Source organism: Callorhinchus milii, unplaced genomic scaffold (genome assembly GCF_018977255.1).
Source record: "Callorhinchus milii isolate IMCB2004 unplaced genomic scaffold, IMCB_Cmil_1.0 Scaffold8, whole genome shotgun sequence".
Classification (NCBI taxonomy): domain Eukaryota; kingdom Metazoa; phylum Chordata; class Chondrichthyes; order Chimaeriformes; family Callorhinchidae; genus Callorhinchus; species Callorhinchus milii.
In genome coordinates this window covers 10,489,314-10,503,052 of record NW_024704749.1, presented here as the reverse complement: position 1 = coordinate 10,503,052, position 13,739 = coordinate 10,489,314, and the positions used below count along the sequence as shown (strand labels likewise).

The window sequence follows — 13,739 nt, the reverse complement described above, 5'->3', positions numbered from 1 at the left end:
CGGTGAGGGAGACGGATGTGAGCCAGGAAACCAGCCCAGGGGAGTGTCCCAAACAGGCTTTGTGCAAGGAGAGGAGACTGTTCTCTCTGAAGACATGGACATCAATGACCAGGATATGCTGAGTGGAGGGAGTGGTTTGTCTCCAACACTGGGAAGTGCAGGATGGAGGTTGGGCCGAGGGAACCTGCATGGATGGAAGGACGAGGTAACCCAAGTTTGTGGCCTAGAATGGCTCGGCCTGCATGAACCCCATCAAGGATCGGGCGATGTGGCTCAGCACAGCATGGAGCGAGTGCAGGGCAAGGAGTCCGGCCACACAGGGCGCTCTGCACAGGAGCGAGAGGTTTGGCCAACAGGCGTGGAAAACGATCGATCTGATTCCGATCAACACACGCAGCACAGTGGCCGCGACATGAAATCTGGCCGAGTCCCACCCAGCAAGCGGAGCAGACCATCTGAAGACTGTGACACGAGCAAAGCTTCACGCCAGGCGCTGGCAGGCGGACCTGCACACAATGAACTGAGCGGATCATCCGAGTACAGGAAGCGAGATGCCAACAGTGAGGAGTTGGAGTCGAGGGAAGATGTTGGCAAGCCCAGACCCACCAAGTCGAGGGGAAGAGCTGAGGAGCTCGGTGTGCCCGCCAGGCAGGGGAGAGAGGTAATCTGCCAAGCAAGGGCCAGAACGCAGCAGATTTTGCCCGTGGCCGCGGAGCGCAAACTGACCCCTGCATTTGCGGGACTGTCTGAGGAACATTGTCCAGCCACCCAGACACCGGGGAAGCCGGACAGCAACCAGACCATCAAGGTGTCTGACGTGAAGAAAGCGTTTGAGAAGAAAGAGCGCGAAAAGAAGACTCCAGAGATCCACAAGAAAACGGGTAACTCCATACACTTTTTTTTTAATTTTAAAAAGTGTTTCGCCACAGAAATGCCCGCGTTCCATCCTCGGTGTTGGGTTATTATAATAATAATAATCCTTGCATTTGATATAGCGCTTTTCACGTCGGGAGGACGTCCCAAAGCGCTTCACAAAACACACTGTAAAGTGAATTGACTGTATATTTGTGGGCGAACGCGGCAGCCGATTGCGCACAGCAATGTCCCACAAATAGTCGTAGATTGAAAATGACCAATTTTTTNATTGTTGTTTTTGGTTTTGGAGGGATTATTATTAGGCTCTGTGTGGAGTAAGGAAACTTGCCCAAGGTTTCGCCCTCTGCCTGGAATTGAGCTCAGGTCTCTCGCTTGCAAAGCGAGTGCTCTAACCACTGAGCTACAGGACTCCACAAATAATAACATTCCTTGCATTGGATCCAGTGCCTTTATCAAATCGTGGCGACGTCTCAGAGCGCTTCACAGAATATACTGTCAAGTTTGATAAATAAACCGGTGAAGAGGGGGAGAGAAAATACAGGTAAAGGTTTATAACTGCAGGTTCGCTGTGAGGCCACGAGGCGGCAGTATGATCACACATGTCTTCTGCCGCCTGTGGCGTTAACTTCATTTGAGGACCATTTTTAATCTGTTCCGCGATCAAAAAAAAATCTTAATTCCGGATTTGGTTCGGAGGATTGACTCCAGTTTACCCGTCAGTAAGTAGGAACCCGGTTGTCAGTCGCTCCCTCCCCTAATGCTCGGGTCCTGACCCAACTGTCCAGCGCCTTGGGACGTCCTCCCGACGTGAAAGGCGCTCTATAAATGGAATCTTGTTGTTGTTGTTGATTAGCGGATCGCTTTCCAGGGGTAATAATCCCTCCAAAAAAAAGAAACGGTGCTTAATTCATGATTGCGTGTAGGGACTTGGCTGTGCGCGAACGGCTGCTGCGTTTCGCCCACAAATACACAGTCAATCCACTTTACAGTATATTCTGTGAAGCGCTTGGATGTCTGATAGATGTGATACGGTGTTATATCAGATGTGAGGATTATTATTATTATTATTTTAATGTTTCACATATATGTCACATGTGGATGGAAACCCTTCAACTCGCCCCTTCCCTCGCCTCCTTCAAGGTCCGCCTCAAGGACTTCCTCTTTGACGGTGCTTTCGGTCGTCTTTCCCCACCCCATCTCCCAGCCCCGTCCCAGCTCGGGTGCAAACCCAGCCTACGCAATGGCTTGGGATGTCCTCCCGATGTGAACGGCGCTGTATAAATGTAAACTTGTAAATATTGCTGGGCAAATAACAGATGGGCTGCTATTGACTGTGGAAAAACTTAAGTCAAATCAACTTGCATTAATATAGCATTCTTCATGTAGGATGGTGTCTCAGAGAGCTTACGTTGGATGGCGAGTGGGGAGAAGTGGGGAAAAATGGGGGAGGGATGGGGGGGTGTGGGGAGAAGTTACTCACAATGTGCCCAGGAAATTTTTGTTCTCTCTCCCTCTCGCTCTGGGAGAGTGGACATGAGATCATCCACATAGCAACTGATCCTAAATAGTACAAATGAACTGACCCCCAAATACTCTACCATTGGCGGTCGTGTTTTCAGCCCCTACACCCCGAAACTTTGGAAGTCTATCCCTCAATCCTTCCGCCATGCCCCCTCCTTCCCCATTTTCAGATCACACCTGAAGACCTTCCTCTTCGACCGTACTAACATTCACCTCTCCTCTCTCGCTGGCTTGGAGTCCGCCTCCGCCACTGTTAAGAGCTCCGAGATGCTGCCCGGCGTGAGGGGCTTTTTATATAAATGCAGGTTCTTGATATCAGAGGAACAGTCAGATATGAACAGGAAAATGGAGCTGGAGGAGATTACAGCAGCAGGGTTGGGAATAATTGTGAAGGTCAGTCTATCGTAAAGTGCTGTTATAACCTAAACAAGGAGTTTCTTGTGCATTTCTCTTCCTGGAACAATCCACTTCAGTCTGGTCCACAGCGATCATCAAAGTTGTTGCGGCAACTCAGCACACTAAACATACAACAAAAGCTTGGTTCATCATTGCCCTTTCCTCCAGTTCCTATCCCTGTAATTGCATAATTTTACAGGTTGATAATGCCACTTTGAACATGTTCCCAATACCTCCCCCCCCCCACCCCCCCAAGCATGTTGAAGAGGCGATCCAGCCCAAGACTCTCCTCTTTGACCGCGTCTTTAGTCGCCCTCCTACCCCTACCCTCGCTGCCCTCCAACCCGTTTGATCTCAAACCCAGCTCGCATTCTTGACTGTCCTGCACCTTGGGACGTCCTCCTAACATAAATGTTTGTTGTTGTTAGTGCTATGTATACCTGGTTTAAAATAGGCTGTCAAGTTTGGCTGAGTGTGCTAATTGGCTGCCGTGTTTGCCTACAAAATACTGTCCCTACATCTTACTGTGTAATTCTGTGAAGCGTTTAATTAGTTTTGCCCACAAAATACAATCAATTTACAGTATAACTTTACAGTATATCCTTTGAGACATCTCTAATGATGTAATAAGGCACTATATCTAATAATAAAGGGTGTTAAGCTGGAAAGGTAAGATCAAATCAGCTCAAGGGTTTTCTTTGTACCCCTCGTGATTTTTAATCATACTTACATTTGATATAGTACCTTATCACATCTTCTCGACGTCTTAAAGGGCTTCACAGAATATACTATAAGTGAATTGACTGTATATTTTGTGGGTACGGCAGCCAATTGCGCACAACAGTGTCCCATAAACAGACGTGAATATAGTGACTGATTTTTTTTAATGAATCATTACCCCCCGGAAAAGCGATCCACCAATCGACTAACAATCGGGTTCCTACTTACTGCTAGGTAAACAGAGGTGTGTGGAGTAAGGAATCTTACCCAAGGCTTTGCCCTGCCGGGAATCAAACCCAGGTCTCTCGCTTGCGAGGTGAGCGCTCTAACCACTGAGCTACAGGACTCCACATGAGGAAGATGGGAGGGAGTAAGGAGTGGATGGAGAGTGGAGCAAATGGGGTACAAACACCAGGATGGACAAGCTGGGTCGAATTGCCTATTTCCGTTTCCAGAATAGCTAGGTACTAATAAATCAAGGTTAAATGCAAGGATTGTACTGTATTATCCTCCCGATAAGGTGCTCTGTACACGTGTACCGCAATTAATTGGGGTAACCTGGTCCAATGTGTTCTGATGGGCGACAAACTGTGAGGTGGAGAAATCAGGAAGTACGGTATATCCATTTCCGATCGCCCTATAATAAGCGGAGACTCCGGTTAGATTCAAGCTTCGCACCTGGGTCCTCTCACTTGTGAGGCGAGCGTGTTTTACGGCACTACAGCAATGTGTAGTGACTGTGTTCTGTATTTACAGTATATTTGTGTGTGTGTGTATATAGTGTGTGTGTGTGGAGTGTATATAGTATATACAATAGTTGATTGTGCATTTTGCACACAAAATATACAGTTAATTCACTCTGCAGTATATTCTGGGAAGCGCTCCTCCTCGTCCCCCGAGCCCTCCCCTCCACCCTCGGCGGCCGCGCCTTCAGCCCCTACGCCCCGAGGCTCTGGAACTCCCTTCCTCACTCCCTTCGCGTCGCTCCCTCCCTTCCCATTTTCAGGTCTCAGCTGAAGACCTTTTGCAGGGAATATTATGATGGTAATGATGGTGATGGTGATGAGGGTAAGTTGGTGGGGGTCCAGACTTGGTTGGGGTGTGTGAGGCTGGAGCATTGCCTGGACAGTTGCAGTTCAGGTCCCCACCTGTAGGCGGGGATGTGAGGGGAGGGAACGTGGCCGAGAGACCCGCCCCTCCCGTTAATGATTGGTTCACCTCGCAGTCCCTCTCCGGCTCTGATTCGTCGAGCTGCGCGTCAATCACGTCCGGGGCGGGGGCGTTTCACAAACTCGCCGTGCGATTGGCCAAGTTCCCCGTCAATCAGGCGAACGCCTCACACCATTGGTCGCCGGCCTGCGCCACGCTGCCAACCCAACAGCTGCTGGTTGCCAAACCACCACCACTACCACAAATCCCCGGACGCGAGTCCAGCCTCGCGGGAGTCCCTCATTTATCGCCATCTTTTTTTTCTTCACCTGCGAGGGCGCCGCCGCCCGAGCCCCAACAGCGCGAGGCGACTGCCCGACGCCCCCGCCCCACCGCCAGCCTCACCCTCCGGCCCTGCGAAGGCTGCCATTGGTCGGTCGCGCGGTCCATCAGGTTCGATCCCGCCCACCCGAAGCCGCTATTGGTCGGTCGCGCTGCCCATCGGGCTCGGGCCCCGCCCCTCGGAAGCCGCTATTGGTCGCTCGCGCCGTCCGTCAGCCGCGCGGGGGGGGTGGGGGTGGGGTCCGACCAGTGGGCGGGACGGGGCGGGCGGTCGGCCGTCGCTTCCGGTGTGTTAGTGTGTTGGCGAGAGAGGGCTGAGCTGAGGCGGCGGCGGAGAGACGGAGCGGAGCGGCCAACGTGAGCGAGCGAGCGACCAGCAGAGAAGCGGGTAAGCGGCGGGAGGCCCCCGGGCCTGGTCCTGAGGGGGTGAAGTGTGGGTGTGATGGGGGAGAGGAGGAGGGGGTCCCGCCGCCGCCAGACCCCGCCGCCCCCTCCCCTCCTCCTCCTCCCGGGGGGCAGCGCAGACACCGGGCGGTGAATGAATGAGCCTCAGCCCCGGCGCCGCCCTCCCGCCCTCTGCCCTTTCCTGGGTGTCCGCGGCGCCCGGTGGAGGAGGAGGGAGTGGGTGGGGGGGAGTGGGGAGTTTGGCGGTTATGATCGGTTAAAATTGTTCCAACTGTTTTTTTTTAAAAAAAAGGTGTGAAAGGGAGAAAAACTGGTTTCTAAATTGCTGAGGAATTGGCTCAGTCACCACTCCCCCAACCCCTCCACCCCCATTCCACACCACTCCCCTCAGTCTCTCTCTCCCCCTCCCCCTCACTCTCCCCCTCCCCTCACTCTCCCCCTCCCCTCACTCTCCCCCTCACTCTCCCCCTCCCCCCTCACTCTCCCCCTCCCCCCCCCTCCCCCCCCCTCACTCCCCTCCCCTCCCCCTCCCCCTCACTCTCCCCCTCCCCCTCCTCTCCCCCTCACTCTCCCCCTCCCCCTCACTCTCCCCCTCACTCTCCCCCTCCCCCTCTCCCTCCCCTCACTCCCCTCACCCTCCCCCTCACTCTCCCCTCACCCTCCCCCTCACTCTCCCCCTCCCCCTCACTCTCCCCCTCACTCGCCCCCTCCCCATCGCCCGCCCTCTCACCCCCACCTCGCCCTCACCCCCCTCGCCCGCCCTCTCACCCCCCGCTCGCCCACCCTCCCCCGCTCGCCCGCCCTCTCCCCCCCCTCGCCCGCCCTCTCTCCCCCCCGCCCGCCCTCCCCTCGCAATCCCATCCTTATTCAACCCCCTCCACGCGCTCTCCTTCCCCCCCCCCACCCACCCCCATCTCCTGCACCCTCGCTTTCTCCTCCTCACGCCCACTCTACCTTTCTTGAGGCGGGAGTGAGAAGGACAATCTCCTAACAAAAGAATCACAAGTTGAAGAGCTTCGTGAATTTTGAGGGAAACTTCGAAGAAATCTCTTTGCTGTTAAAATTGGATCACTTGCTTGAAGTGCTGCTGGGTGTTCGATGCCAGTCAAGTGATCACTTGGCCTTTCAGCGCGCGCGCGCGCCTGCGTGTGTGTGTGTGTGTGTGCAAAAAAATAGTGTGCTCCACTCCTTTTACTTCTAGAATGCAGGAAAAAGAGGATCTTGTAAGAATTTAAGGGGTTAAATGGTTTGTATGCTCTTAAGCTGTAAGTGCAAAACGTTAGGGTGTCGAGTTTTAGTCAAGTTTTGTCCTTGCATACACTGATTAACAAAGGAAGTAGCTGAGTGCTTTCCAAGGCTTGGCACTTATAGACCTAATGGATAGGTTTAAAACATTTATAAAAGGGGTTCTGCTTAAGCCATTTACAGTCGAGTCAGTCAGCATGTTTTTAGACCTCTGCTAAAATGTGAAGAGACGTGATCTTTCACTGCTTCTGAAGTGCCTTGAAAACGGCCAGGGATTTCAAGGTGGGACCGCACATGTGTCACAGCTGTCTGGCTGTTCCTTTTTCAATTTAGCATTGATGCTTAAGCTGTCAGTCAGTGTGATCCAGTAGATCTCTGTCTTATCACAAGGTCTGTGAGGGGTATGATGTGTTGAAATAGCAATGCTGCACGCTTAAGAATTCAGACTTTAAATGGATATCGGTGATCTGGTGTTTTAACGATCTGTTTTTTTTAAAAAAAAATGTTTAAAGGGAGGAGAATAATGGTTTGCAGGCAGGCAGTTATCTTTATAAAACATTTCACCAAGTGGGAATCTGCATCCAACGTTTGGCATTTTTTATGCATAAGCAGCTGATGTTGGTAAATATGACTTGAGGAGATGTAGAAATTGTGACCAAAGCTGCAAGTTCAATTAGCATTTAATTACAGTGAAGTAAGACAGATGGTGTGATTTTTGGGTTAACAGCGGTGGTTTGTTTAGATTGTCATTTGTTGCACAATCAGGGCGGGGTGAAAAGCAGCTCAGGGGAGTCTGACGTGAAGGAGCTTAATATGTGCACCTTAACTTGTGCTGCACGATACAGTACGTATTGCACAGGGCAAACCGACAAGTCTACTTTTTACACCTTGTGCTTGTTAGCCAGGAGGGTGGTTTATTCTTAAAAGCATCCCATGTTGTGCCGTTCATTGGCTGAAGGAAGTGCTTGAACAGCTACAGTGAGGTGCATTACCTCAACACTTTGTTTCAGTCATTGATTTCTCCTTGTCCTGGTCTTGCTGTCTAATTTCCTTCTCTCTCCCTCCCCCCCCCATTTTCAAAGCAGGCAAATACCTGCCCCCCCCCCCAAAAAAAAAAGCAAGATTTGTTCAAGCTGTGTGGGGGATGTTACATCAAAAAAAATTGTAGTTTATTGTATAGGAAGTTGTACAGAAATCTCAGCAGTGCAGGAAGTTGTGTAGAAACCTCACACTGAACAGTATAGGAAGTGGTATTGAAACCGCACAGTACTAGACTGTATACATTCAAGTTCACACAAGTCGGAGTTGTATAAATTGTATGATCGTCTGAGTCATACATCTGGTCAAGTCCTGTTCCAGGAGTTTATTTTCTATGTAAGTTTGACATAACGCCTACTTTACTGACGTGAAGGCGCTATACAAATGTAATTTTGTTGTTTACATAAGTCATATTAAATGTATGGTCCTAACTGATCAAACAATGTACAGATGCATCACCTGTACTACACAGTAAACGTTGTACAGGGCAAAACCAACAACTGCTTTTCTTACTTCGTGCCTGTTTGCAGGAGAGTGGTGTCGCCTTAAAAACATCCCATGTTGTGTAGTTCATTGGCTGAAGGTAGTGCTTGCACAGCTGTGCGGAGCATTACCTCAGCACTTTGTTTCTATGCACAAGTGAATCGTTCTTAGAAAGTCCAGGCATGAAATGTGCTCTTTACTCACACAATCTCGTCTGTCCTTTAAGTATCACTTCTACCGAGCCCTTATATATAAGGGTATAAATTTAAGTGAGTGTGATTTTGTGTCTGTTAGAGGTTTGGGGTCTATATTCCTTCTTTTGGTTTAATCTGCAGTCAATTCGAAAAGTCTTTCTGCATAAAATCTTGACACGTGGACAGCTGTGAGTTGAAATTTTCATTGTGGTTTAAAAACCAATAGCAATGTATTGATGTGCTAACAATGAATCAATCCGAGCTGACCAGTTGAGACAAGTGTCTGCCGATAGCTGGGATTTTTAAGACCTGTGGCCCACTGCTTGGGAATTGAGTACTTGAGTGCGATTTTACACAACATGTACTGGATGTTGTACTTACAAACCAATTACATTTGCGCCTTCCCCGTGAGGAGGATGTCTCAAATTCTTTAAACAGCAACTGAGCGGAAGCTTACGAGAGAGAGGGGAGAGGGGGAAGGAAGGTGACTCAAAGCATAGTCAGAAATATATAATAATTCTTGACATAGCGCCTTATCATATTGTTGAGACGTATCCAAGCGCTTCACAGGATATATTGTAAAGTGGATTAACTGTGTATTTTATGGGTGAAATGCGGTAGACAATCGTGCACAGTAGTGTCCCACAAACAGCCATGGAATGAGTGACCATATTTTTGTAGGGGGGGTTATTACCCCCAGAAAGTGAAAAGATGGGCTTTAGTGGGTTTTTATGGAGGGAGTGAGGTGGAGGGAAGCCTGGATGTATAATTCTCCCCATACATCCTCGGCGTAACCAAGATTTAGGGCAACATCCAAAAAATCTGATCTCTCATTTATTCCTTTATTTTCTTTCTTGCCCCCCCCCCCCACATACACACTTAAACGCCACACCTACTATGGTTATCTTTATTCCCTTAAGCAAGCTACTGCCCATGTTTCGCTGAACTCAGTGAAACTACCTCAATTGATCCATGAACCCATCCTTGTGGCAAAGCTGGTCTCCAGTTGACAGAAGCTTCACCCAATTGGCCTGACTAATTTTTGTGAAGTTCAAAATGCAAAAGAATATTTCATTGTTCTGCCCGTTTTAAAATAGTACACTTGGATTTTGCCAAATAATGTGTGCACTGTTCAACTCGCTACTCAAAGCGCCTGATCTATTGAGCCTTTTCTCAATGCAGCGGTGATGACGTGGCATAAATTGACTAGTAATTAGCATAAGAAGTCCCTGTCTGTCGCTCATAATAATGTGCCTTTAATTTACTGGTTAGCCACAGCTGAATCATATAAAGCTAAAATGAACTTCATTGTCTGTGATATTAAAGTGACAAAATATCTCACCCATTAACTAATTTCTTGCCACCTTGGTGTCCAATTTGACATCTGCTGGTTACTTAAATGCTCATGTCTAGTGGTGCTCATGTCAATGCACTGTCACCAGCTGCCCAGACCTCAGTAGCAATGGTCTGTAGTAAACCCAGAATTGCTGTTGTCTCTCAAGACACAGCCACAATGAGGCTTTCTCTGTTTGTCTGTTGGAGCAGTGTTTATGCTCTGGTATGTGGCAGAGGTGTGGGTTGTTAACCAATTTACCTCACACACACCTTACAAATGAGAAGATCTGGGTTTGATTCCCAGGTGCGGTTAAAACTCAAGCTTTAAGTTTCCTTACTCCACACGTCTCTGTTTAGCAAATAGTAAGTAGTTTACCAATTTACTGTTTACCAATTCAGCGCTTTGGGATGTCCTCCCGAAGTGAGAGGCACTCTATAAATGTAATTTTGTTGTTGTAGGAACCCGGTTATTTGTCGATTGGCAGATCGCTTTACTGGGATAAATCCCTCAAAAAAAAACTCAATCCATGACTGTTTGTGGGACACTACTGTGTACAATTGGCTGCTGTGTTTCGCCCATAAAATATAGTCAATTCATTTTACAGTATATTCTGCGAAGCGCTATGAGGCATCTCAATTAGTTAATGAGGCATTATATCAACTGCAAGTTTTATTTGAAGGATGCAGAGTACAGCTTAGTATTTGCCTGTTGTTGCCTGGTCGGGACTTTGCCCAAAAGTCCATTCTTTACCTGTCGGCCCAGCATTTGAGTGTTTGTAGATTTCTTCCTGTGAAGGGATATCTCAGCCTAGCCCCATCCTGTCTAGCCACTGGTCAGCAATTGGGAATGAGAACCTTGTCTGATCTCCAGGCTTAATGTGCTGAATGACCGGTTTCATTCTAACCTCTCAAGCCTGCCAAAGGTGATAAAATGCACTGAAATTTCCCCAACTATTGCCTTGGCTGAGATCAGCTCACCGGCACTTCCGGCTTGTATGACTGACTCACTGTCACACAAGGGAGTCACTTTACAAACTGAGCTGTTGGTGGGTCTGTGTCCAAGTATATAGGTCTAAAGGTTCTTTAGGGTTTTCTTTTTTTTTTGAGGTGGGGGGCTGCTGGGCTGTAAATGTGAAAGAATGTGCTCTGCCTCCCACCATGAAAAGGGCTCCATAAACTGCAAATTGTTGACTCTTGATACTTTGCACGTTACCAGCTGATCCAAAAGTCTACCTCTGTCTGTGCATTTGCTTTACCCATCGCCAGTGGCAGTCTCGAGGCTTAAAGAATGTTCAATCCCAAGCTCCAAATAGCCTGTGGAATTATGAAATGAAGAAACAGTCCTGGCCTGGACCTGCATCAAATTCCAGGGTTGCATGTGTCTAAACTTGCAGGCCTGGGGTGAAGGTCTGTTTCTAGTTGTCTGATGGTGGTTTAAGCTAATGAAAGAAAATGAGTTCTACCCTTTTATAAAAATGGCAAAGCTCGTTTGTTGTGACAGGCCTTTCATGCAGTGGATTGTATGATAATCATTGCATTCAGTGCCTTTCACATTGAGAGGACATCTCAGAGCTCTTCACAATGAGTGTAGTGACTGTGTATTTTGTCGTGTATACAAACACACAGATTTTGTTTTGCTCAGTCTACCGGCCCCGAGCAGTACCCGCGCTGTGGATGTTGCAATTTTCTTACTTGCTCCTTTTATTATGGTGTGCCATTATGCTGGCTGACCGTATCGATCAGTAACTTAGCATCTGGGGTGGAACGAGACCCCCGGCCCCTTGAAGAGTGAAATTTGGCCCAGCAGCCAGCGAGTAAATGTAAGCAAGGGGTTCGCGCAGAGTATGGAGAACAACCGCCTTGCTGTTCCGGGTGGTTGTTGAACTGTGACTAATGATTGCACTGTTGCAGAAATAGCGGATGGAGAAACATCCAACCACACCCGTTGTGTGCATTGGGAACAGCAATCTGTCCGATCCATTTCAAACTCTTGTGTCGTACTGTGTGCGTGTGTGTTTGAGTGACTAATTGTTTATTTGATTATTTTATACTCCAACTTATCTGGCTATTTCTCCCTCCTTCTCCTCCGCCAAACCAATTTAGATCTCTTCACTTTCAGCAAAAATGGGGGGAGGGGAAATGTCTTGATAGTGATCAGGAACCCCACCTAACCTAGGGCACAAGTTTAATATCAACTACAAGAATTATGGTTATAGCTCTGGCTGCTGGCTTGACTGAGATCCAATAACCTTCTGGTCTGTATGGGCCAGTGCTGCACCTCCCTTGGACCGATTAAATACTGCTGGTTGTGTTGTGTGAAAGAACCTTGGTCCAAACCTTGGTTATTCATTTATGCACAAAATTGTGAACTAACCTCCAGCAGGTGCGCTGTATACAGCCTCCGTACCTCCTCTTTCCATTTGAGGCATCTAGCCTCCACTTTGCACCTCCCACAACAACAACTGCATTTATATAGCGCCCTTCACTCAGGGCGTCTTCTCAGAGTGTTTAGCAGTGGCGGAGATGTGATAAGGTGCAATATTAAATGCAAGGATTATTAAGTTTCTAAAGAATCTACTGCTTTGTGTCTTCCAGAACCAGCTTATTAGGTGTGTCGTCTACTTGGTCAAATGCTGGACAGAGTAGCTCATTGATTTTTGACTTTTTTTGGCCTGCTTTTAATTTTGGATTAGGTTATAGTTTATGCGCCTTGTTCCCCACCCTCCATCCCATCTCATTCCAATTACGTTTACCTTTTGTTGGAGGTGTCAACTGTTATTTCATTGCAAGTGGTTTGATTTGTCAACTGAGAGTCTGACCCCTTTAAACTGGAATTGAGAAGCGAGGTAATGCAAAAGCATTCTTCTGGGCTGGGTGACGTCAGTTTCTGTGAAAGGAGGTCAGGTTGGAGCAGTATCTCTGGGCTGTGCTTCTGTTCCATCTGTTTGTGTATTTATCTTTACAAACTGACACCGTTGCAATTTTCTCCTGTAATGACAGCTAGCTTTCTGCAATCGATCTTCTGTGTTTTGCTTTGGGACAGGTAATGTATTGCTGCTACTGCCAGTTACGCCTGTGGAAGTTGAGATTAACAAGGTTTTACTTATGGGTAATAGATCCCCAATGATGGTGTTATTGATCATGGTTTGTATCTGTCATTCATACATTCAGTTGAGTTTAGATACCTTTAGAAAATTTGCAGGGGGCATAATGTTGTACTTTCATTGATGTGGGACGGGTTGCCACATGCATACAGGAGTCCAAATGCTTCTGCAAAACCAAGCCTTGAGCTCAGGGTTCAAGTTCCATTGTCAGAGATGCTGTCCTTCACATGAGACATTAAACCATGGTTCCATTAGTTTGTTCAGGTGGGACCATTTGCAAAAGAGATGGGAGTTTGCCACAGCCACCTGTTCTCCGGATAATTATTCACTTCAAAACAGGCTGCAGCAAATATACAGCAATTACTGTGAAATACTTAGAGAGCAAGAGCAAAATATGTGATTGCAAAGAGTTGGGGGGAGTGGGGGGGGGGCATGTCTTTGCTGTGACCATTTTCTGTGCTGTATCTATCTCCAGCTGCTGAATATGCCATTAACTCCACTCTTGGCCTCTGTTCAGTCGCTTGTGTAAACCGTTTACTGCTGGGATATGCGGAAGATGGTGGTTGCCATGGCAATTTTGTAAAAAGAGGTATCTTGCTTGCAGATGTCCAGGAATTATAAATGAATGTTTTGTTGAATCAGCCTAGCGTGTGTGTGCGTGTGGGTGCTGTTGTTTGGATGAGATAGTCGTTTCGGTTGAGATGTTTAAACTGAAGATCCCGAGATGCAGCATGTGCGTTTGAGGCATGATGTGAGACCGTGGTTAGACTTGTACTTGTGTTATTGTGGTGAGCGTGTTGGTGTGTAGGGGTGTTGATGCTTTAAAGCGAACAGGCAGTAAATTGGAATATTTTACTGAGCTCAGTGTGGGGGGAGAGAATAAATGGGAAATATGGCAAGCTGGAACTGATTAAAAGTTGGTGTGGGTGGG

The 13,739-nt window shown here is 48.0% G+C and overlaps 1 protein-coding gene across 1 annotated transcript in view; it reads left to right on the top strand.

The window, feature by feature from the left end:
* Positions 1-5,257: 5,257 nt before the first annotated feature.
* Positions 5,258-13,739, top strand: part of coro1cb (coronin, actin binding protein, 1Cb) — a 42,905-nt gene continuing 34,423 nt past the window's right edge. The window contains exon 1 of the mRNA XM_007901881.2: positions 5,258-5,392. The gene's annotated coding sequence lies outside the window, so the exon portion shown is untranslated. The remainder of the gene's footprint in view (positions 5,393-13,739) is intronic.